General features: G+C 37.9%; 1 long non-coding RNA gene across 1 annotated transcript in view; it reads left to right on the top strand.

Moving 5' to 3' along the window:
* LOC119516694 overlaps positions 1-27,027 on the top strand; it is a 195,392-nt gene that overhangs the window by 67,219 nt on the left and 101,146 nt on the right. Inside the window, exon 2 of the long non-coding RNA XR_005213350.1 lies at positions 19,641-19,770. This is a non-coding gene — a long non-coding RNA (uncharacterized LOC119516694). The remainder of the gene's footprint in view (positions 1-19,640; positions 19,771-27,027) is intronic.

Below are 27,027 nucleotides of genomic sequence, written 5' to 3'. Positions count from 1 at the left end.
CAAATTACATAGATAAAATTTTGAGTACTTGTTTAGCTGAAGGCATTATTCTCCACTTTTGCTTCATTGATGGTTGGAATGCAAATAGGACTTTAGGTTAGAAATAACTTTTCCAACTATAATTTTAGAGATATTGCTCATTTTCTTCTACTATTGCTATTGAAATGTCCCTTTCCAATTATGGCTTTCTGTGTAGCAAAATGGCCCATATTTTAGTGCTTAAAACAATGATTATGTATTATTTCTCATGATTCCGTGAGTTTGCTGGCAGTTTTCTTGCTGGGTGCACATGGGCTATCTCATGTGACTGCATTCAGCTAGGGGATAGTTGGTTTCTGGTCTCACCTAAGGCAGTTGAGATGACTGGGGCTGTCTCTTCATAGGTCTTTCATCCTTAAGGATGTTTGTTTGGGCTGGGCTTTCTTACAGAATGGCAGGAATCCAGGAAGACAAGACCAAACCACAACTTATTAGGCATTTCTTATATCATACTTGCTGTTTTCTCATAGGCCAGAACAAGTCCCATGGTCAGTCCCAGAGTCAGTTTAAGAGGTGATTATACAAGGGCTTGGAAGTGTGATTCACTGATTACATTGGTGTAACAATCTCTAATGGTCCACCTTCTGGCCCCAATGATTTATACCCCTCCATATGCAAAGCAAGTCTACTCCAAAACTCATCAAATTACAGCCTAGAGCTTGAAGTCCATGATCTCATGATCTACATCAGGCCCAAATGTGGAATAGGTTTCACCAGTGCTTCTCTTTTTGATCCCCAGATGTTTGAGTTAAAAGCAAGCAAACAAACAAAAAAAACATGTTGTTTGCCTTCCACAAACCTGACACACAATGTGAGGTAGAGACAGAATAACTTCAGTGGACATAGCCATGAAAATATGGAGGGGCATGGGGTGCATAGAAACTACTTGTCCATAACAATTCTGAAATCCAGCTGCTCACATGTTGCCAGGGCCTCCTGCTCTTGGGAAAGGGGGTCTTCCTTGATGAGGGTCAATTCTGGGCTCTACCATATGATATTCTTCCCTCTGAAGCATCTTTTCTTTCCCATAAGAAATAGCCCATGTTAGTATCTGAGAAGTTTCTCAGCCTTCTTCTTGTCTGTAGAAAATTGAGAGCCCCAGAAACAGATTTTATTTTTGTACAGTCTCTGCTCCTGTTAATCCAAACTTGTAGAACTCCTTCAAAAATGTTGTGCGCTTTCTATGAATCTGATTGGGATTCACTCCAAGTCATAAAACCACACCCATGAGTCTTTGTGAGAGAACTCTGTCTACTTTGGGCCATGATGTATATAGCTACAGTGGGACAACACTTTTCAGATTCTTAGAAATGCTTTTTTTCTAGCTGAGAGAATATACTAGCCTGGGATCTTTTGGGGGTCTTAACAAAGGCTTTACCCTGAGGCTATTTCTTATTTTGAGAGTCTTTTGCCAGTTGGAGAGCCTGTAAATGTAAAACAGTTTTATTTTGCAACCCAGTAAGTTTTGGATTGGAAATTCAGCTTGCATACTGAGTAGTTATCTCTTTAGCTAATCTTTTTCTTCCAGTATCTTATCATACGCATCTAAAAGAAGCCAATTGGCACTTTCAGTATTCTGCCTGGAAATCTCCTTATCCACATTCATTGGTTAATCCGGTACATTTTCTATTATCCAGGTTAATGCAAGTGGTAGTTTTGTCATGTTTCATTACTATAAAATATGGGTCACCATCTTTTCAGCCTTTTGTTCCAGTTTTATCACTGCTATTCCAGGCTCTGCAACAGTCTCTTCACTATACTTCTGGCTTCAACAACTGCCCTGTCCCAAAGCCAATATGACATGTTTAGGTCTTTGTTACAGCTGTGCCCTATTTCCAGGCTATTTTCTGTTTTAATTATTTATTGCTGCAAAACAGAGCACTCTACAATGGGTTAACATATGTAACTATGCAAAGCACTATACATATTGGAAAAATAATATATTTTTTTAAGCCTTTAGTCTGAGGATGTGAAAACTCTTCTATTCTGTGTGAGTGGTGGAAAATAGAGAGAACATCAAAATATTAATATCATTCACTGATTTTTGGAAATGTGATACATCAAAGTCTGATTAGATACTTTCAGTGTTTTCCATCCTAAACAAGACATATGCTGTAGCACAACTTGGGAAAAGTATTATCTTCTTTTAAGGTAAGTTTCTAATTAGAGAGGTGATTGAAAGCGTACCTCCCTAGATTTAAGAGATGTGGATTGGTTTGCCTTTGCTTCTGTGAGTGAATTTCAAGGGGAAATTTATAATAGCTGGGTACCGGTGTCATCTCTGACATCAAATTGTGTGACCTTGGGCAAGTCACCTTGCCTCTCTAGTCTGTGTTCTCGTTTGTGATGTGGCAAGCTTAGGCCATCTGCTCTTTGTTGTCTCACCTAACCTTAATATTCAGTGACAGAATAATTTGTACTTCAAATGCATATTCTCTATCTGTAAATTATACTTATAATTGTACTTCAAACAAAGGAAGTACAATTTCAAACAAAGGAAGTACAAAGGAAATTTGTCTCAGGAGTTTGTTATTATTTGAGCAAACTCCTGAGACAAATTTCATAAAATATCTTTAGTGATCAGAATACCATAACAGTCTCAAGTCTTTTTTTTTTTTTTTTTTTTTTAGCTTGATCTTAAGGTAAACTAGGAGTAAATCACTACCTTAAAGTAAATTGACCCATTCCTCTAGATTAAAGTGATTAAGGTAATTAATCCCTATTTAATAACGTGAAAGAGTTAAATATGCTGAAAAAAATGATCACCTATTAAGCATGGATATAGTTTGCATAGGACAATCTATGTCTGTAATCTATTTAATAATTTTATTTTTATTCTCAGGGAAGTTGGGTACAGAACTAGAAAACATTCATGAGAACATATTCTACAGGGATTAATGGAAAATTTCTCAGAAGTTATGAAAGTAGAGGTAATCCTTTCTGCTGCAAAATGAATCCATCTATCCCGATTGGTAGTGTAAATTGTAAATTTCTTTTTGAGTAGGTTAATTATTTATTAGATCTTTGTAGCATATCAGACAGAAGACAAAAAACTCAAAAGTGAGAAGGTTTACATCACCTCTAAGTCTTTACTAAACTTAACATGAATTTAAGCATCAAATATATTAGCTGATATTCATTGGGCTGTGCTACTTGAAAATTGTATAATTTTGGTCAAATGACTTAATTCCACTGAGCTTTCTCTTTATAGGTTGAAGAAGGATTAAAAAGAGATAATAAATGTGAAGATACTTTGTAAACTATGAGCTACTATTAAAATTTGAGAATTTATTTTCATTTATAGCGTTATTATAATTTATTTCTTTTTTACTCAAAATTTTAAAAATAGACAATGAAAAAACAGAACTAATATTAGGCAAGTTTTATTGTTCCATATATGCTTAACAAGTTATTTTGGAAAACTTTGAAGTCCTGATATTATTTGTTTGATTTATTGCCAATATTATATATACATATTTGTTTATATTTCTGTATAGAGATATATACATGTATCCTTTAAAAAAAGTTATTATATTGTAAATATTTTGCCCTTTAATGACTAATTCCCCAAAAGTTGACTTTAAATGGATGTATAACAGTTAATCTTCTCCATGCACCGTAATTTAATTGTTTCCATTGGTTGTTCATTGAAATATATTTTGAATCTTAAAAATTGTAAATTATGTGGTAATAATAATTCTCATATGCAACTGTTATCGACATCTCCAACTATTTTGAAGGCATATGTTCCTAGAAGTTTCTGGAATTACTGGACCACCCTGATACAGATTGATAAATTATTTTAAAGCAAGTTTGTAAGTCTGTACCAATTTTTGCTCTTACATATAATATGAGCAGCAAAGTTTTTCACAGTGCATGCTCACCAATATTGAGTGAGTTGTTTACAAAAATGTTTCTAATTTAATGCCTAAAACCATATTTTATTGTTTTTAATTCACATAGATTTTATCATTTTAAAGCTGTACTGTTCAAGACCGTAGCCTTGTATTTTAAATGTAAATTAGCCAAAGTTAACTAAAGTTAAAAATTCAGGTCCTTGGCTGCGCTAGCCACATATCAGATTCTCTGTAGCCACCTGTGGCTAGTGGCTGTTATATTGGACAGCACAGAAACAACATTTCTGTTATCACAGAAACGTTTGCTTCTCCAGAGCCTGAACTATGTGGTTACTTTTCTCATTTTATTTTCTAAATGTTTACTGCATTTGTATTATAAATTACCTCTTTTTCTTTTTATTTCAAATAGCTTCAATTTTATTTGTTTTTGCCTTCTTACAGTCACTGGAACATTCTGAACAAATTTTTAAACTCATATTTAAGACCCTTACAATAGTTTGTGCAGTTTTATTGACTTTGAAAAAGTCACATTTTAAATTTTATTACAGATTTAAAATGAGCCCTTAACATCTCTATTTTGTAATCTATGAAAATTTTTAAATATTTAAGATTTTTTTTAATAAACAGCTTTTTAAAAAGTGTTTTAAATTGCCAACAAAAGTCTTTTTAGGAGAGGGAAAACCCCAACTAAGAATAAATCTGTAATTCCTAGAAAATGCAGATAGTTTTAGTTATCTGATCAAAAAAGCAAAAAAAAAAAAAAAAAAAAAATAGGAACACTTAAGGTCTTTAGTGCCATGTTTTACTTAAAAAAATTCTCATTTTCACCTTTTTTTTTTTTTCTTTTTGGGTGACTAAATAGAAAGATGGTAGATTCACAAGCCAGCATTCCTTCGTCTGTAGTCTGCCCAGCCTCAGGAGACAAGGTGATCTCAGCTGCTGGATCAGCTACTCATATTTCTTAGCCATTTCATAGTTAGGGTTTTTCAGGAACCTCAGAGGGTAACTGAAGTTGCAGCATTGAAGGGGCTGGTGACCATGAGTAAATTCTCTTTTTTCACCTTATCTCTTTCATTCTGGTTCCCTATAGGCCCTCTTTAACGAAGGAACCCTTTGCAGATTCATGGCCAACTTTGTTCTGCACACTAGTCGTTGGTATCCTCGCACAGCAGGGGTGGAGGTCAGGGTGGATAGGACACGTGTACTAAGAACCACCACGTGTGTGAGACATATGTCTCAGGGCTGGCCTTCAGGAACACTTGTTGATCTCTCATTTCTTACCTCACACTTTCCCACTATTTGCTGTTTAGAGGAACTTGGGTATATGTGGGTAGCATCTATAATGGCTAAAATCATCTGTAGACTTACTGCCTCCCAGGACCTGCTCCAGAGTCTGCAATATTAACTGTGTTTGCAGCATTTTCTTCTTCAGCAGGACTAAACCTCACAGTCTCCAACTCTGCAACATGGTTTCTGGACTCACGTTGCTTTGCAAATGTCTTTAAATTCATTTCTCACTTTCGAGAAACCAAAACTTGAGTTTAGACGATATGTTACTTGTTCATAATATATAATACAGAATTCTAATCAATAGACACATATCAAAAAAAAAAAAAAAAAAAAAAAAGCCTTGGACCTACATTCAAGTAGTGGTGACCAAATACACCTTTATATGTTTTAAAGTAAAATAAAATGTTTAATTTAATAAAATATTTTTGACACTCAGTGTTAAATTGCTATTTTTATCCTTTTTCAAATTTCAGTATAAGTGTTTTGAATGTTTTATAAGATGAATTAGAGGAATTAGTCCATGTGTCTATCCTCTGGAGTATGTTAAATATTTTGGAATGAATCCTTTCCTAAATTCTACTCATTTTGGTGACTCTTTTGATGATTTTAAAATGTCCAAAAATTAATTAATCAACAAGATTGTAAAGGTAATTGGTATTTAACCCTGTATCTGACACTTTCATTTTACCCCCCAATGTATGTATTGTTGGATCCCCTTTATGATTACCAGTATTTTTCATGTGTAATATTTTCATGTGTCATAGTTTTCTCCTTCATTTTCCATTATTTCATTACATTAATTCTTAAAATTTATTTCCATTTTGTTATTTCCTGTATTTTTATTAATTTCTACTGTTAATTGTTTTTAATTCATTCTTTCTGTTTTCCTTGAGGTAGTCTTTTTATTTTTCACATTTCTTGAAATCAAATTCTACCTTACATCTATTTGTTATTCTTTGACAAATTGAGTATTTAAAGATATAAATTTAAATCTGGTTATAGCTTAGGCAACACTCCATATGTTTTCTATTTTTTAAGCTGACATGTTCATGTCCCTTTGCTTTTATTATAGCATTATATTATATTTTAGACTGTCTGATGTGGTTTTTATTCATCCTTGATAGGATAAACCACCTCTCCCAAGATTGTAGGCATACATAGCCCTCCTTGGGTTAACACACTTTCATCTTTTGTGTCTGATCCTAAGTTCAGATTGAAGCACATAGCTCTCCCTTAATTATATTCATTTATATTATTCATATATATTATTTTACTAGGTTGAGGTTGAATCTTCCAATTTATCAGCATCTCTGCCCATGGTAGATAGTTAGAAGCAGTTTGCAGTTCCTCTTAGGCTGAGTTTTATAGGAAAGTCAATACAAGGTATATATACTGCTCCCTGAACTCTTGCCACTGCCTAGTTCCTTAAGTTGTTTAAAAAAACTTTCTTGGAGGGTGAACATTGCAAGATGTAAGGCTGCTTCATTTATGCCCTTTTGCTTTTTTTTTTTTTTACCTATTTCATAGGCTGGGAATCTCTGGGCTGGAACAGCAGCAGAGGGAGGGCACAAGCTTGTGCGTCCAGGTTTCTTCAGATAATCCATCCATTCATGAATAGGAATTAAGACTATATTTTTCATTATTCTTTTTTGTTTATTTGTTATTCTTTGCCTGGTTGTATCTGAGCTCATTTTATATTTGGCACAAATACTGGGATCCCTAAGAGGGGGGAGGCAATAGAAGAGTATCAGAAAGTCTTTTCCTAACCATTTTTGATCCATCTGACATGTTTCAACATGCAGGATAGAAAGCGAGCTATTTTAGTCCAAGAATATGTATCACCAAACCTGCACAAAATAGAAGATATAGTTAGGGGAAGCACTGCCCTATCTTGGGTCTATTGTCCATTTTTATCTTTAATATATTGTGTTGGTAGATTTTATTTTAGTATATATTGATGTTTGTTTTAATGAGATGGGAGGAATATTATCTGACACGTTAACATGCTATCATGCCAAATGGAAGTCTTCTTTAATTTGTTGAGTAACAGGAAGAATTGATAGGAACTTCTGTTGCTATGAAGGGTCTGCTTTGTCCATATGAGATTTGGTTCAGTCTTATAGAAAACCATTAACACTAGGATGGGAGAGCAAGAAGAAAGAGAAAAAAGTTCGTCATTTTTGAAGCACCTAATTTGATGCACTGGCAGCTTAATTTGATTGAGCACAGATGGTGAAATTGGCCTTGGCCTATGTTCTAGATTTCATTTATTTAACAAATATTTATTGAGTATCAGGCCTCAAACTCTTCACAGAGGATAAAATAATGAAAAAGACAATGAGGCTCCTTCTCTTATAGGGTATATGTATTAGTGAAGAGACAAACCAAAAAAACAAAAACAATAAAACAACTACAATATTAAAGAGCAGTCAAGTAAATAAAGCATTGGCAAGTTGCATTATGTATAATTTTTTTAAAATGTAGCTAATTGTAGGTATTGTAGATAAAGTGATTAAGGAAGTCTTCTCTGAGCAAGTGATATTTAAGCTTAGTGCCAAATAATGAGAAGAATTAAAGGTAACTAAATGAACTGTGGATAGAAACCATTAAAGGCATAGGTAACTGCATGCATAAAAGTCCAGAGGAATGAAAAAAAAAAAAAAAATCCCTCGGTATGTTTGAGGATCAGAAAGACTACCAGTGTGGATGGAAAGATGTGGTCGAAGAGGATTCTGGCAAGAGATGAGGTTAGCAATTCAGGCTGAGACCAGGTCATGCCAGTCAGTGTAGGCCATGGTAGAAAGTGCAGTGGAAAGCACTGGAGGGATTTAAACAAGGCAGTAACATGGTCTTCTTTATAGTTAAAGAATATTTTACTTCTGTCTGGAGAGTGAGTTGGAGAAGAGTAAGTTAGGAACCCAGTTAGGAAGCTTTTGCAATAACCCAACTGCGAGCTAATGGTAGCCTGCATTAAGATGGAGGAAATTGAGATGGAAAACAAAAGACAGACACAGCATATATATTGGGGATTCAATTGATTGAACCTATATTTAGATCAGTTAATTTTAAAATATGAAAGTTGATGTAGTCCTCTAAGAAGAAGATATAAGGAAAGAAGAGAAAGAGGTACTGAGCTATGAGAAACCTCAAGACTCAATCCCCAGAGGTTGAATAGAGGAAAAGTATTTGGCAAAGGAGATGGAAAAGAGTGGTGAGGAAGGTTTAAGGAAAGGGGGATCTCAAAAATCAAGAGTTTTTCAAAAAGAGGGATTGGTCAGCTGGATCATATGCTGCTCAGAGGCCAGGCAAGAGGAAATGAGAGAATTTATCTTTGAATTATGCAGAGTCCATTAGTGACTGACATGAGCAGATTTTAAGGAGTGACTGGAACAAGAAGCCCCAGTATTGGTGAGGTGTTTTGAAGTTGTATGTTGCCCAGAAAGACATTTTCTTAAAGTTAAACCATTCCTGTGGGTGTGAACCCATCATAAGTAGAATGTTTCGATGAGGCTACATGAGTTAAGATGTGAAATGCTTTAATTGGAATGGGTTTTAACTATATTACTGGAGTCTTTTATAAAAGAATGAAATTCAGAGAGAGAGAGAGAAAGCCAGAGAATCAAGAAGATGAAATCTTGGAAGAGAAGGGAGAGACCAGCAGACACCACCATGAGCCTCAACATGTGACAAAGGAGCAAAGGATTGCCAGCAGTCAGTCTAAGGAAAGAAAGCATTACCTTGATAATGCCTTGATTTGGTCATCTTACTGACCTCAAAACCAGGAGCAAATAAATTGGCATTGTTTAACCTGAACAATTTTATAGCATCTTTGCTTTGAGCAGTCTAGGTAACAGAAGTGGTTGGGTTAAGAACTGATGAGAGGTGCATATTCTCTGAGACACCTGAAACTCAGAGCTAAAGCTCAGCAGATATGAATGTCAGTATTAGTGCATACAGCAACTGTTAAAAAAAAAGCTGAAAAAGAGCCCAGACTTCAGTTAGTCATATGAATGAAGCAGGTCTGGTTAAGACCAGGGCAAGCCAGGCCAAAGGGTAAAAGTTGAAACTGACTGTGTTTTAAAACTTCAACTTCCATGTGAGACCAAGGGAAGAGATGTCTATTTGGTGCAGGATCTATATTTTCTAAACAGTATAACTCTACAGTTGGTTTGTTCAAACACCATGATTGCATGGAGCTTTGAATAGGAAGTGAGATACAGTGGATTGGTATAGGTTAGAGTGAAATAATGACATATTCCAAAGTAATTTTGGCAGAGAATGAAAAACATATTTACACCCCCCACACACACCCAAGGAGCTGGGGGAAGGTGCAGAAGTGTTGGACTTCCTCACCTGGACTGGTGTTGATGTTGTCACAAACATTGGGACTGGCAGTTTGATGTGCTAAGCCCTCTATCATGGTACTTGCCCATGTGGGGCTCGTTACTGCAAAGGAGAGGCTAAACTTGCATATAATTGTGCCTAAGAGTCTCCCCCTGAGTACCTCTTTGTTGCTCAGATGTGGCCCTCTCTCTCTCTAACAGAGCCACCTTGGCAGGTGAACTCACTGCCCTTCCCCCTATGTGGGACCTGACTCCCAGGGGTGTAAATCTCCCTGGCAATGCAGCATATGACTCCTGGGGATGAATCTGGACCTGGCATTGTGGGATTGAGAATATCTTCTTGACCAAAAGGGGGATGCAAAATAAGATGAAATACTTTCAATGGGTGAGAGATTTCAAGTGGAATCGAGAGGTCACTCTGGTGGACATTCTTATGCACTATATAGATAATACCTCTTAGGTTTTAATGTATTGGAATAGCTAGAAGTAAATACGTGAAACTACCAAACTCCAACCCAGTAGTCTGGACTCCTGAAGACAATTGTATAATAATCTAGATTACAAGGGGTGACAGTGTGATTGTGAAGGCCTTGTGGATCACACTCCCTTTACCTAGTGTGCGGATGATGGGTAGAAAAGTGGGGACAAAAACTAAATGACAAATAGGGTGGGATGGGGGGATGGTTTGGGTGTTCTTTTTTTACTTTTAGTTTTTATTCTTATTCTGATTCTTTCTGATGTAACGAAAATGTTCAGAAATGGATTGTGGTGATGAATGCATAACTTTATGATTGTACTGTGAACAGTTGATTGTATACCATGGATGATTTTATGGTAAGTGAATGTTTTTCAATAAAACTGAATTAAAAAAAAAACTGATGAGAGGGGAGGCAGGGCAAAATAATGGCATAGGGAGATATGGAATTTAGTTAGTCCCCTAGAGCAACTAGTAAGTAGCCAGGAACAACTAGAAAATAGTAGGGAACAACTGATGGGGGGACATCTGTGACCAGACAACATCGTACACCAGTCAGGAATGGGTGGAATGGCTAAGACTGCAACATAGAACCTTAAGCAAAGCTCTCCAAACTGTGGAGCTGATGCGCCTCCCCCACTGGCATGGCAGGCTGAGTTGCAAAACTTTGCTGTGGGAAAAAGAAGCAGTCCCTGCTGGTTGCAAGGGAATGTAGCTCAACCAAGCTCCAACTGCAGTTTTAATTAACAAATTTGGACTACTGAATACATGTTAGAGCACAGATAAACCTGGAGCATGCAGGAAAGGAACCCAGAGGTTTATTCTGGCAGAGAGGAGGCAGGACTGACAGACAAAAAACTATATAAATAAATAAAAACAAAAGCTTTTGGAGTCTGCTGTGCTCAGAATATTTGAAGAGGGCTGTGTCCCAAGAGAAGGGACACACAGAACCAGGTACCAATTCTAGTTATTCCCTGGTGAACTGGAGGCCAAGGGACTGGCTCTGAAAAGAGGACTTCTTGCTTTTTTCCTTTTTTTTCTCTCTCTCATTCTAACTAGCTCATTAGAGAAAGCCTCAGGCAGTTTCAATTGTCAGCAGTAACCCAGGCAAGGGTGGAGTTATGATAGAGAATCAAAGGAAAAACACAAGTGTAGGAGACAATTCCCTAAAGGACTTATTTTCTGTAAGGAAAGGTGGGGGCAGCTCAAGTGGCAGCCCTCCCCCAGAGAATTCAGACACCTAGGCCTGGGGGAAAATAATTCTAAGCTTGGATTCTGACACACTGCATCCCTGGCCAGGACAGGGTCCACTGAGAATTAAACATACCACACCTCTTTAGACTGGTATAGAGATGCAGGCTGACAAGCACCACCTGCTGTGTGGGATAGGAAAAGCACAGGGTCTAGAGGCCTCAGGGAAAGTCTGACAATCTTCTGGGTCTCATCCTCAGGGAAGCCAGATACTAAATACAGTCTCCTTCTGAGATCTGGGCCCATCTGGCCTGAGAAAATCTGAATGGGGTAAGCAAGGAAACAAGATGCCTAGACAACAAAAAATTACAAATCATACTAGGTAAAACAGAGATATGACCCAATCAAAGGAACAAACTTACACTTCGATGGAGATACAGGAATTCAAACAACTAATAATCAAAAAAATACCCTAAATCAATTCAAAAATCAAAACAATGAGTTGGTGGAAGATATGGCAAAAGAGATGAAGGATATAAAGAAGATATTTGGCAAACATACAAGGAATTCAAAAGTTTGAAAAAATTGGTAGAACTTATGGGAATGAAAGGTACAATCAAAGAGATGAAAAACACAATGGAGACATATAACTAGAGATTTGAAGAGGTGGAAGAAAGGATTCATGAACTGAAGGACAGACATCTGAAATCCTGTGCACAAAAGAGCAGATAGGAAAAAGATGGAAAAATATGAGCAGGGTCTCAGGAAACTGAATGACCACATGAAGCACACAAATATACATGTCATGGACGTCCCAGAAGGAGAAGAGAAGGGAAAGGGGGCAGAAACCATAATGGAGGAAATAAGCACTGAAAATTTCCTATCTCTTATGAAAGACATAAAATTAGAGATCCAGCATGCCCCAAACAGAATAGATCTAAGTAAACCAACTCCAAGACACTTAATAATCAGATTATCAAACATCAAAGACAAAGAGAATTCTGAAAGCAGCAAGAGAAAAGAAATCCATCACATACAAAGGAAGTTCAATAAGACCACATGCAGATTTCTCTGTAGAAACCATGGAGGTGAGAAGGCAGTGGTTTGATATATTTAAGATACTGAAAGAGAAAAACTGCTAACCAGGAATTCTATATCTGGCAAAACTGTCCTTCAAAAATGAGGGAGAGAGGAGGGGTGATCAAGATGGTGGCATAGAGAGGAGTGGAAGCTAAGTAGTCCCCCTGGAACAACTAAAAAAAAACAGAAACAACTAGCAAATAATCCAGAATAACTGTGGCGGGGGGACAAACGAGACTGTCCACTCATCATACACCAACCTGAATTGGGAGGAATGCCCAAGATCACAGCATAAAATCTGTAAGTCAAACCTGCGGATCCAAGTCGCGAGACCCCCTCCCCCATAGCCTGAGCTGCAAAGCCTCATGGTGCCAGAGAGAAGCTCTCTCCTAGCAAGCGAATATAGCTCAGCTGAGCTCCAACTGGGGTTTTAAGTAGCAAGTGTGAACTGCTCACTACAGGTACAAATCCCCAGAAAACAAACAGAGGCTTTGGGTGATGACTGACCTTGGAGAGCTGGAGGGTTGCCTTGGACTAAGTCTGAAGGGGACTATCTGTTTCTTTTTCAGCTCAGTGGAGAAAGCCCCAGTCATTTTCAGTTTCCAGGGCTGTGTCTCAGAGAAGGGTGGAGACAGCACAAGCTGAGAGAGAGACCGTTGAAATGCTAATGACCTCCCCCTAGGGGGTCTATCTTCTCTAAGAGGAAAGGGGTGGGGCCCTTTCCATTCAGAACCAGACCCCAGAGCCTGGGGGAACACAGACATACCTCCTCACACCAGTCAAGAATTATAGGCTAACAGACATCACCTGCTGGGCAGAAAAGCACAGTGACCTGAGGCATCACAGGGTGGAGCAATTTTCTAAGACACACCCTCAGGGAAATCAGATACTGAATATTTCTTCCCTCTGGGACCTGAGCCTGTTCTGGTCTGGGAAAACCTGATTTGGAAAACCAAGGAAACCATGCCTAGACAACAGAAAATTACAACCTACACTAAGAAAAACAAAGTTATGGCCCAGTCAAAGGAACAAACGTACACTTCAACTGAGATACAGGAATTTAAACAACTAATGCTAAATCAAATCAAAAAGTTTAGAGAAGATATTGCAAAAGAGATAGAGGCTGTAAAGGAAACACTGGGCATACATAAGGCAGAAACCGAAAGTTCCAAAAAACAACTAGTAGAATCTATGGAAATGAAAGGCACAACACAAGAGATGAAAGACACAATGGAAACATACAACAGCAGATCTCAAGAGGCAGAAGAAAACACTCAGGAACTGGAGAACAAAACACCTGACAGCCTACATGCAAAGGAGCAGATGGAGAAAAGAATGAAAAAATATGAGCAACGTCTCCGGGAACTTAAGGATGAAACAAAGTACAAGAATGTATGTATCATTGGTGTCCCAGAAGGAGAAGAGAAGGGAAAAGGGGTAGAAGCAATAATAGAGGAAATAATTAATGAAAATTTCTCACCTCTTATGAAAGACATAAAATTACAGATCCAAGAAGCGCAGCGTACTCCAAACAGAAGAGATCTGAATAGGCCTATGCCAAGACACTTAATAATCAGATTATCAAATGTCAAAGACAAAGAGAATCCTGAAAGCAGCAAGAGAAAAGCGATCCATTACATACAAAGGAGGCTTAATAAGACTATGTGCGGATCTCTCAGCAGAAACCATGGAGGCAAGAAGGAAGTGGTGTGATATATTTAAGATACTGAAAGAGAAAAACTGCCAACCAAGAATCCTATATCCAGCAAAGCTGTCCTTCAAATATGAGGGAGAGCTCAAAATATTTTCTGACAAACAGACAATGAGATACTTTGTGAACAAGACACCCTCCCTACAGGAAATACTAAAGGGAGCACTACAGAGTGATAGAAGACAGGAGTGCATGGTTTGGAACACAATTTTGGGAGATGGTAGCACAACAATGGAACTACAATGAACAAAGATAACTATGAATACAGTTGAGAGAGGAAGGTTGGGAGCATGTGAGACACCAGAAGAAAGGAGGAAAGATAAAGACTGTGACTGTGTAACTTGGTGAAATCTAGAGTATTCAACAATTGTGATAAAATGTACAAATATGTTCTTTTACAAGGGAGAACAAGCAAATGTCAACCTTGCAAGATGTTAAAAATGGGGAGGCATTGGGGGAGGGATGCAATCAACATAAACTAGAGACTGTAACTAATAGAATCATTGTATTATGCTTCCTTTAATGTAACAAAGGTGATATACCAAGGTAAATGCAGATAAGGGGGGGGATAGGGGAGGCATGTTAGACACTTGACATTGGTGGTATTGTCTCATTCTTTACTCTACTTTGATTTAAGGTTATTTTGCCTTTTGCTGCTTCCTAGTTGTCATTTTTCTTCCTCTTTCTTTTGCCTCCCTACCTTCTTTGACTCTCCTTCCTGCCTTGTGGAAGAAATGTAGATGCCCTTATATAGATAATGGTGAAGGTGGTGAACACATAAATACATGACCATACAGAGAAACATCGATTATTTACTTAGGATGGAATGTATGGTGAGTGAACAAAACTATATTAAAAAAAAAAAAATGGGTTGATGACAAAATCTCGAGGGCAATATACTGAGTGAAATAAGCTGGACACATAAGGACAATTATTGCAGGGTCTCACTTATAGGAACTAATTATAATATGTAAACTCACAGACATGAAATATAAGGTACCAAGATATAGGATGAGGCTTAAGAATGGGGAGTGGTTGCTTAGTATGAGCAGAATGTTCAACTAGGATGAACTTAAATGTTTGGAAATGAACAGAGGTGTCGGTAGCAAGATGTGAGAATAACTAACAGTGCCGAATAGCGTGTCAATGAGGTGGAAAGGGGAAGCTCAGAGTCATATATGTCACCAGAAGGAAAGCAGGGGGTCACAAGATGGGAATGTATAATACTGAATCCTATGGTGGGCAATGTCCATGATCAACTGTACAAATACTAGAAATTGCTTCCATGAACCAGAACAAATGTATGACAATACAATTAGAACTTAATAATAGAGGGGTATATAGGGAAGAAATATATACCTATTGCAAACTATATACTACAGTTAATAGTATTTCAACATTTTTTCATAAACAGTAACAAATGTACTATACCAACACTACGAGTCAACAATTGAGGGGGGTTGGTTAGGGATAGGGGAGGATTTGAGTTTCCTTTTCTTTTTTTCTTTTTTTGTCTTTCACTTTATTTCTTGTCTGGAGTAATGAAAAGTTTCTAAAAATTGAACAAAAATTAAGTGTGGTGATGGATGCACAGCTGTATGAGGGCACCCAGGGGCAAGTGATTGTACACTTTGGATCTTTAGATAATTGTATGGTATCTGAACAATCCCAATAAAAATTAACAAGGAAAAAAAATAAAATAAATAAAGGAAAAAGTTATGACAATAAAAAAAAAATGAGGGAGAGTTTAAAATATTTTCAGACAGACACTGAGAGAGTTTGTGAAAAAGATAGCTGCTCTATAAGAAATACTAAAGGGAATACTACAGGCAGATAGGAAAAGACAGGAGAGAGAGATTTGGAGAAGAGTGTAGAAATGAAGACCGTCTGTAAGAGTAAAGAGAGAAGAAAAGAAAAAATAAAAATAAAATAAGATATGACATATAAAATCCTAAAGTCAAAGTGGTAGTAGACATTACATTGAGTGAAATTAGCCAGAAACAAAAGGACAGATACTGTATGGTCTCACTATTACGGACTAACATTGATGAGCAAAATTTGAGAGTTGAGAACACAGGTTATCAGGAGATAGAAAGAGGTTAGAGATCATGCATTTGAGGTTAAAGAAGTACAGAAGGTTCAATAGGATTGATTGTATAGATCCAGAAGTGGAATGGATAGCATAATAGTGTGTGATGGTAGCACAATATTATAAGTACCCTGAACAAAGATGAGTGTGAGAATGCTTGAAAGAGGAAAGCCAAGGGCAGGTATGACACCAGAAGGAAAGAGAAAATAAAGGCTGGGATTGTATAACTAAGCGAAACTTGGAGTATTCAATGATGTTGATTAAATGTACAAATATAAGAATGTTTTTAAATGAGGGAAAAAAATGAATGTCAACATTGCAAGGTGTTAAAAATTGGTGGGTATTAGAGGAAAAATACAATCAATGCAAGCTAGGGTCTATAGTTAATCGTAACATTATAAGACACTTCCATTAATTGCAACAAAGGCAATATATCAAAACTAAATGTCTATAAGACAGGGATATAAGGGAGTGATATGGGACACTTGGTGGTAGTGATGTTGTCTGACCTTTTCATTGTATTTTATTTTTATTTTTCTTCTATCTTTTGCATTTTTATTCTTCAATTTTTTGTTCTTCCTTTCCCTCTTTGGGGAAGAGACGGAAATGTCCTCATATAGATTGTGGTTGTGATGCATAATTAGGTGATTATACTAGGAATCAGTGATTGTTTACTTATGGTGAGTTGTATGGTGTGTGAATAAACTATTAAAAAATAAACAGAGGGATACAAGTGCTAGAGAAAATGTGGATGGAGGGATGTATCTATTCCCTGTTGGTAGGAAAGCAGAGTAGTGTAGCCCAGCTGGAGGGCAGTGTGGTGGTTCCACAGGAAGCTAACTATGGGGTTGCCATATGGTCCTGCAACCCCGTTATTGGGTGTATACTTGGAATAACTGAGAACACAGACATGAGTGGACATTGCACATGGGTGTTTATGGCAGCCATTGTCATGATTCACAATGGATAGAGGTGGCCTTAGGGTACATCGACTGATAAATGGAATGGTGGACTGTGGTGTATACATACAATGGGATACTGAGTGGTGGCAAGAAGAAATGAAGTTCTGAGGTATGCACCTAGGTGAATGGATCTTGAGGACAGTATGTTGAGCAAAGTAAGTCAGAATTGAAAAGACAAGCATTATGCCTCACTAATATGGACTAACTTTAATGTTCAAACTCTGAGAATTGAATCTGAGAGCATAGGTTATCAGGGGAAGGCTTATGGTAAAGGTTCTAGATTGTAAGCTCTTACAGCAGTCACATCTATTCATGAATTGTAATGGTTATCTCTAAATTTGGAGATGCTGAGCTGGTCAGTCCCTTAACTTTGGGTTATCTGTGTGACACCTGAGACTCAAAGTCAGAGTTTGGCAGCTATGAATGTTAAAAAAGCATACAGTAAATGTTCAAAAAGCTGAAAAAGAGATCAGACTTCAATTTGAGATATGAACAAAATGGACTTGATCGGAACTAAGGTAAACCAGATTAAAGGACAAGAGTGATATTGACTGTGTTTTAAAACCTCAACTTCTGTGTAAGACCAAAGGAAGAGATGTTTATTTGGGGCAAAATCTATACTTTCTGTAGCATGCTATAAAACTTAACTTGTATGGTCAGTTTATTCAAACACCATAATTACATGGAATCTTGAATAGGGGTGAGATCTGATTGGTTTGTACAGATTAGCATGAAAACCTGATATATCCCAGAGTAATTTGGGCAGAGAATAAAATGTATTTGGAAAGCCTCCTTGAGGGCCTGGGGGAAAATGTGGAAGCATTAAACTTCCCCACCTGGGGAACTCCTGATATTCTCATAAGCACTGGGGACTACCATTGTAGTAGGCCAAATCCTTGATCTTGGGGTTTACCCTTATGAAGCATGTTACTACAAAGGAGAGGCTAAGCCTACTTATAATGGTGCCTAAGAGTCTTGCCCAGAAAACCTCTTTTGTTGCTCAGATGTGGCCTCTCTCTAAGCCCACTCAGCTGGTAACCTCACTGTCCTCCCCTGCCCCCCATGTGGGACATAACCCCCAGGGGTGTAAATCTCCCTGGCATCGTAGTACATGACTCCTGGGGATAAGCCTGGTCCCAGAATCATGGGATTGAGAAAGCCTTCCCAACCAAAAGGGGGAAGAGATATTAAACAAAATAAAGTTTCAGTGGCTGACAGATCTCAAATGGAGTTGAGAGGTCATTCTGGAAGTTATTCTTGTGCATTATATAGATACCCCTTTTTAGTTTTTAGTGTACTAGAATAGCTAGAAGGAAACACCTGAAACTGTTGAACTGCAATCCAGTACCCTTAATTCTTGAAGATGATTGTGTAACTGTATAGCCTATATGGTGTGACTGATTGTGAAAACTTGTGACTGCCACTCCCTTTATTCAGTATATTGACAAATGAGTAGAAAAAACGGGGGCAAAAAGTAAATGAATAATAGAGGGGAAAAAGGAATATGAGATGTTTTGGTTGTTCTTTTTTACTTTTATTTGTATTTCGATTCTTATTATTTTTTGGAGTAATGAAAATGTTCAATAAATTGATAGTGATGATGAATGCACAGGTATGTGATGATACTATGAACAACTGATTGTACACTTTGGATGATTGTATGGTATGTGAATATATCTCAATAAAATTGCATCAAAAAAGAATTCGTGAGGCTAAATGGAGGCTCAATCTGTAGACAATTCTCAAGAATTACATAAGGGTGAACAGGGAAGTTATTAACTGAGGAGTAATATGAGGTCAAGGGACAATATTTTAAATGGGAAATTCCATATTATTTTCTACTGTTCAGAATGAGCCATTAGAAAGAGAGATTAATAATGTAGGAGAGAGAAGGAAACATCTGAAACGTTGAAGTCCTTGAGAAGGTGAAGAAGGACAGGATTCAAGACACAAGTAGAATGTCTGGTTTTTGATAAGAGAAGGAACACTGTCTTCTTTTTAATTGATCAGGAAAAAAGTTGGTGACTTTATAAACAGGTTTGATGGTTTAGTGATAAGAATATAAAGGTTTTTCTGGCTGATGATTTCTATTTTCAATGCATATGAGGGTATGTGTGGGAGGATGTTAGAAGGTTTTAGTAATAATATGGTATGGAATCTGGTACTCGGAAAACATAATATTATTGCCAGGATTGAGTATCAGTTGAGGTTTGAGATCATGAATTTCATGAATTTAAAGTGAAGCAACTCATGTTGTTTGAATCCTGCTGGTATGGATTAAAAATTATACTAAACAATTGTGATGGGGAAAGCAAACCCAGGAATTAGTGATCCTTACCATGTGTTGACATGAAGCCAGGCTCAGTGGCCACACCCTCTGCTAAACTCTTGAGTTAGTTATTACTTTGCTGGCATTCCTTTCATGCCGTGGGAGAGCTGGGCTTGGCAACTTGGCAGGCTGCTTTTGAGAGACTGCCAATCCTTCATCCAAAAGTTTCCAAAAAAGATTTCATATGCAAAATCATAATCAGTATCTATTGTTCTACTTCTCCAAAAAAATTTTCCAAAATACTAAAATCTGAATATTTTCTTCTACTCCCTAGGGTAGTTTTGTATGTTTCTGTGAAAGCACTCATGATGTTCTACCATTTTCTGGCTCCTACCAGCAATCCCCCAGCATCTCCTGCCATACTTGCTTGCTCTTTGAGACTGTGCCCAGTTTTCTTGTTTCAGGTATGTAGCATATATTGACTTCTTTACTCAGAATACTGATACCCAGTTATTTTTCAGTTTAAACATTGGATCCATAGAAAGGTCTTCTCTAACTTTTCCTACAAGTTTATGTTCCCTATGTGTTCAAAAACTACTCCCTATGTGTTCAAAAAACTACGAATAAAAGTAAAAAAGAACACCCAAAACATCTCTGTGGGAGAGGATTGTCTTTCCTCGCCACGTAAACACCACATGGCTTAGTCATGTTACTTGCTTTGACCAATGAAATGTGAGTGGAAGGGACATTCATCACTTCCAGGCAGAAGCTTTAAGAGCTGGCACATGGCTCGCTATACTTTCTCTTCTTCATTTCCTGAGACAGTGACAGCCTGGGCTCCGAATGGAATACTTGTCAGTCTGGGTTCCTGATTGACTAGGGTGAGCAGATCCCCACTGCCAACCTGCTAAGGAATGTAGCATGAGCTTTTAGGCAATGTGAACTCATGTCTTTCAATATTCCCACTGAATAGAGAAAGTGCCAATGTCCTAGGAGTTTGGGTATTAAACCAAATTGGCTTTTATTTATTTGTTTTGATTATTGTTATTTTAATTCACTCCACTTACCTGAGTGCCCTGTGTCCTAAGAACTCCATGCCATTGCCTGGAGGCTGCACGAAGATCACAATTGAGTAGAAAAGTGCAGATTTTGATGCAATAATAGGTTAAAATCCTAGCTCACCCACATACAATCTTTGGGTAAGTTATTTAAACTCTCTGAACCTCTGTTCCCCCTCTTTAAAAAATTCCTATCCCTCAGTTTTGTTATGATAATGAAATCAGACAATATTTTTAAAGCTCCCTGCCGAGGAGTGTTTGACGCAAAGATTTTCAGTACATTTTTCTTGACTCCCTGATAAGGACCTAATGTTGAAGCCAGAAAAGAAGAAATCACATCTTCAGTTCTACACATCAGTACATCAAAACCTAGTACTTTCTTGCCCTAATTTGAAGCTTTACTGATTACCACTGGAAGAATGTTATTTCTAATCTATTACTACTGGCATTTTGCTTATTGCCTGATAAAAGTAGTGTAAGATTATCCAGTTCCAATATCAGCCTTGACTTGGAGCCATTTTGGTTTCTCAAAACAAACAAACAAATAAGTAAACAAGCAAAGAAAAAATTACATTGTAGAAAATAGGTTGTTTTGGAAACTTGGGGTCTTCAGAGATCAAAACAAAGAAAAATGTCTTCTCTATTGAAACTTCTATTTATTTGTCTGAGTTCTAGAATTGGGGAGGATACGTTCAGGGAGAATGAAAATGAGATGACATCATCCTATGTTTTTCAGAGTTCACAACTGGTTTACAAATTTACATTTGTAACATTTATGTTAAAATTTAATTAGACAACAGATGCAATAAGCAAGCACTTGGAGGTCACTGCTGTTCTCATCCGTGGTGGAGCTGTGAGATGTTCAACCACAAGCTGAGTGACTGTGATTGTTCTAAACAATCATTAATCCCAAGCACTTAATACCCTGAGAACTTCTGCAGTATGATGTGATGGAAATATCTAGGGACCAGACTTCTAGACAGATTGTGGCTCTGATATCACAAACCACAGGGTTACATAGATTCCTTTGTCCCTGAGATCTGGGAACCATGTCAAAATTAAATTGATGCCACCCAGGTTGTGGGTAACATGGTAGAGAACCAAACAACTGGTCCCAGTCTGTGATGGGAAGGATGCATCACAGTTGCAGGTGGGAACCATTACTCATGCTACCTGTGTTATGAGCAGGAAGTGGCAGATACTTAAGAAGAAACAAAGTTACATTCCTCATGTCTGTTAGCTTAGGTCAGATATAAGGCTCAATGCCAATTAAAGAAGCTGATGGGAAACCTGTCCTTCTTTCCTTGTCAGATTCCCCAATGTCTGGAAGGTAGGGATCTTGAGAAAATGGGTTTTGTTTTATGAGTGCTTTTTTCACTACCTCTCAGCCAAATGCAGGAATAGTTTGATGAAAGTGGATGTTAGTTTAAAGAAAAAAAAAGGAGTTTGGATTAAAGAAGACAGCTTTGGTGCTCATATCACATGTTTGTTTTTGGTGTAATCAGCAATATGATCATAATCTTGCCCCACTAAATCCTTAAACTGGCTCTGCATTGCCTACAATAGGTTGCCAATGTCATTTTAGGTGATATTCAAGATCCTCCATTGAGTGGTGTGATGGTTAGGATCATGTCAACTTGGCCAGGTGATGGTGTCCAGGTGTCTGGTCAAGCAATCACTGGCCTAACTGTTACTGCAAGGACATTTGTGGCTGGTTAATAAACCAGAGGCTGGTTTATTAAATCATCTGTCAATTGACTACCCCTGTGACTGATTACATCAACAAAGGGTGTGTCTTCTGCAATGAGAGGATTTAATCAGCTGGATTTAATCCAATCAGTTGAAGACTTTTAAGGGAGAGCGAGAGAGGACCTTCACTTCTTCTTTAGCTAGCCAGCAAAGAAGCTAGCCTCAGCCTTTCCTGAGGAGTTCATCGAACACCTTCATCAGACTTGCCAGTTCACTGCCTGACCTAAGGAATTTGGACTCATTCATCACCACTGTTGCTTGAGACACTTGTATAAAATCTTATATTCACAGATATCTCTTGCTAGTTCTGTTTCCCTAGAGAACCCTAACTACTGCAAGTGGCATCTGGCACCTCCCTAAGTCTCACATCTCCCTGTGCCTTCTCTCAGATTTTATATTCAGGTCATGCTGAAATAGTTGGAGTTCGTGGGTCAGGCTTTTGTTTCATGGCTGCACATGTTTTCATTTGCAGAGACAAACTCCTGCTTATTTGTAAAAACTTAATTCAGAATTCTCCAACTCCTTGCAGCCTTCCCTGACTTGTGCACATAGAATCGATCCCTCCCCTTTAGGTACTAAAATTGTCCTTAGAATTTACACCTCCCTATAACAATACGTTTTACATGGTATCATAGATTATGCATCAGCTTCCTTCAAATCCCGTGATTTATATGGTGAGAGAGAATCATCCAACTGATGACTAATCTCATGCTTGGCATGGAGAAGGCACTTACAAATGTTTGCTGAGTTGAGATAGAAATTTGCCCTTAAGTTAACTATTATTAATCGTTAACAAAGTTGATGCTTCACACAAAACAATAGTGAAGGGAGAGGATAGCAACAGAATTGAGAAATAGAGATATCTACAGCTGATTTAACCTGCTTGCCTTCAGACTTTTTTAGGTTATCAAACACCTTGGACATCTTGTTAAGCAACATAATTTCAAAAGCCTTCCATTCTCTTCTCCTTACATAACAAAGTAGACTTCAGCTGATTAAGGGAAAGCATTAGACTCATACTTTTGGATGAGCCAAAGCCTGGCTCTGGCAACTGGACCTAAATAGGAGTTTGGAGGTTAAAAACCTGGGCCAAAGCCATGACCCAAGGCCCAGATACCAGGAGACTGAGGGAGGGTCTGGTAACATTCAAGTCATGATGGACTGTTCAGTACAGAAGTAATATAACAGTATGAAGAAAAGATGCTTCCATCTGTGTGCAAAGCTGAAGTTCATCCTCACAGGAAGAAAAACCAATCACCGTGTAGCTTCACAGAGTTCAGGGACAGGTTCATTCTGGGCTCTCCCAGACAGAAAGCAGAGCAAAGGCTAGATTACTTTTTTCCTCTCCTTCACATAGTCTAACCAGCCACTTGAACACAATTATTCACAATGGCCCTGGTAGCGATTGTCCACATAGTATTGTCGTTGGTTCTTTGCATTGGTTCTAGTTCTTCCCCCTTCAGATATTGAGCTGAAAGACAGTTCTCTGCAGCCTTACTCACATGACCCATCTCTACCTGCTCTCTGCAGACAAGGTTTCCAGGACTGCTCCAGAATCAGTTTTGGCAAAGTTGCTTTAATGTCTGTCAGATATCTACTATGTGTTAGGTGTAAGACATACAAAATGCATATTTATCATATTACTTGATGCTCTTGACAATGTGGAAAGGAAGTAACTATGTCCCCACTTTAAAGAGAGAGGAATGGAAGAATAGAGAAGTATAGAAATGCAACTGAGCTCAGAGAGCTGATTTGTAGGATAGCAGACAAGCACACCCAAGCTTTGGACTCTGAAGCCCATTCTCCTAAAATACCCCAGGTCTCTGCTATCTTCTTCACCCCAACAGTAATCGCCAGGGCTCTCCTGTCACATTTCTGCTCTTTTACCTTCAGCTTTTAGGCATCATAGGTGCTGAGCATCAGCTCAAGGGCAGCATCAGCCCAAGGTCATCTGTAAGATTTCTTTGCAAAGTCACAGCCCAAAATTCACATACAGCCAAATACCACTTTCAATACATAGGTAATTCCTGGCAAACCTCACTGACTTTCCTTCTGAATAACCATGTGGTTAATTCTTAATGTCCCAATGTAATACTTTTCCTTCTTTGCTAATATTAAAGCAATGCTTACTCAAATGAGAAAAAAAAAGGAAAAGGCAGAAAAGCAGAAAAATGTTGCCCACCAGTAACCCAGTGCAAAGATAATTACTGTGAAGTATGAACTGCTTGCTTTAGTAGTCACAGCAGGCTCAGATCACTCGGTGTCAAGTTGTACTCAACCTAGGTGGCCCACGTGAATCCAAGGGCCCTAGTCCACCCGGCTCAGCAACCATGCAACAGAGACATGGTTTCTCCTTCCTTGGTTGGCTCTTTTGAGGGTTCAAATGTGTGTTGTATCACACAGAGTTTGAAAGATCGTCTGTAGATTTCAACTTCCTCATAATCAAAAAACATCTCCAAAGGATCTGCTTCTTTTGGAATCCTTAGGAAAATATGTCTCCCATTTACTCCCATGTCAAGGATGCAGTTGATCCAGACTGGAGGTGAGACTTCAGAAGATCTCTGAGAAAGACAATCTCACAGTCACCTTTCTGCTCATTATTGATATTGTTTAGGAAGCAGTTTGTTGACAGACTTGGGCTGATAAAATCTGCCCCCCCCCCCCGCCCTATCAATGATGCTCACTCTCCACCAAGTATTTGACAAGGGATTTGACACTCTATGAAAAAGAGGATTGGGTCTGTCTTGTTCACTGTTGTTTCCCTAGAGCCTAGGACTATTTCAAACACAATGTACTATTTTCAAAATACAATAATTCATTTTACTTTTACAACAAATCCTTAAGATAAGCATCTATAGAAGCATTTAAAGATATGAAAACTAAGGCTTAGAAAAACTCAGTAAGCTGCCTAAGGTAACAGTATATAGCTCAGCTGTAATTGAAAAGATTGTTTGATTCCAAAGCCCATCTTTGCACAGTGGCATTTTGCTTTTTTCTCTAACAACATATATTGGTGGGTGGCATCAAATAGTCTGATTTCAGTCCTGAGAAAGAAAAAAAAAACATCATTGACAAAGGCCTTCTTGTAACCACCATTAATTCATACCTCTTTAATTTAATGCCAGCCTTCCTACACACTGGATTTCCTGACAAAACTATTGTGAGTAAGTAGTCATTTTCTTCTGGCATGTTCTAGATAGTGTGTGTGTGTGTGTGTGTGTGTGTGTGTGTGTGTGTGTGTGTATACATATATACACACACTATCATATAGCAGTTACTAATTTCTCCATCTTGAAAAGCATTCCACACTTATCTCATCTTTCTCTTAGAGTCTTTAGGCCATGCCAATGAGTTTGAACTTTATTCTAAGGATAGTAAGGAATGCCTCAAAAAATTTTAGTAGATGAGTGACCTAGTGACATTTGCTTGGTGGAATACCTATTTGTTAGAAAGATGAAGAATGGATTGTAGAGAGGCAAGACTGGAACCAGGGACACCAGTTAACAGAGTATTTCATGAATCCAGGTAAGAGATTGAGGTGTACAGAACAAAGGAGTAAAAGTGGGAGTAGAGAGAAGCAGAGAGTTTCAAGATATATTTAGAAGATATTACTAGCATGGTGTGGTGACTGGTTGCACATGATGATGGGGAGGATGAGAGGGAGGCATCGAGGATGGAGTTTAAATTTCAGACTTGGAAACTGGTTGAGGGGTTGTGATTCTTACCCAAACTTGATTTTGTTTTCTAAGACATTTTACTCCTCACGCATTGACCAGTGCCTGGGACATTTTAGGGGCACAACATATGAGGAATGAAGAATAGTTGGGGGCAGTGGGCAAAGGGGGATGGAGCAGAAGATCAGACTAATTCCCAGATGGGAAATAATAGTTAATTTATATTAGAACAAAGCCCCTGTTTTTTCCCCTCTTTATTAGAGGTTTACAAACAATCATGCATAAAATAGAGAATTCCCAAACATCAGCCTACCACCAACACCTTGCATTGGCTTGGAACATTTGTTAAAATTGATGGTAGCATGTTTTTAAAATTGTGCAATTAACTATGGTCCATGGTATAAATTAGGGTTCACTATTTGGGTACTGCAGTTCCAGGGATTTTTTAAAAATTTATTCTGTTATCATATATACCATCTAATATCCCCCCTTTTAATCTTATTCAGATATATATTTCAGTGCTGTTAATTGCATTCACAATGTTATGCTACCATCACCACCATCCAGTAACAAAGCATTTCCATCATTCCAAATAGTAACCCTGTGTATATTAAGCTTCAACTTCCCATTCTCTTATCTCCATCCCATCCCCTGGTAACCTATATTCTAGATTCTGACTCTGTGAGGTTGCTTATTCTAATTGCTTCAAGTCAGTGATATTATATGATATTTGTCCTTTTATGTCTGTCTTAGTTACTCAACATGATGTCTTCAAGGTTCATCCATGTTGTTGCATGTATCAGGACTTCATTACTTTTTACAGCTGAACAGTATTCCATTGTATGTTTGTACCACATTTTATTTATACATTCATTGGTTGATGGACACTTGGGTTGCTTCCATCTTTTGGCAATTGTGAACAATGCTGCTATGAACATCAGTGTGCAAATACCTGTTAGAGTCCTTGCTTTCAATTCTTTGGGCTATATACCTAGTGGTGGGATTGCTGGGTCATATGGTAGCTCTGTACTTAGCTTTCTAAGTAATGACCAAACTGTCTTCCACAACCGCTGCACCTGTTTACATTCCCACCAGCAATGAATGAATGTTCCTATTTTTCCACATCCTCTCCAACACTTGTTATTTTCTGTTTTTTGAATAGCAGCTATTCTAATGGGTATAAAATGGTATATCATGGTTTGGATTTGCATTTCTCTGGTGGCTAAAGATGTTGAGCATC

This window comes from Choloepus didactylus, chromosome 20 (genome assembly GCF_015220235.1).
Source record: "Choloepus didactylus isolate mChoDid1 chromosome 20, mChoDid1.pri, whole genome shotgun sequence".
Taxonomy (NCBI): domain Eukaryota; kingdom Metazoa; phylum Chordata; class Mammalia; order Pilosa; family Megalonychidae; genus Choloepus; species Choloepus didactylus.
Note: the sequence above shows the minus strand (reverse complement) of the source record. Positions and strands in the feature narration are given on the sequence as shown.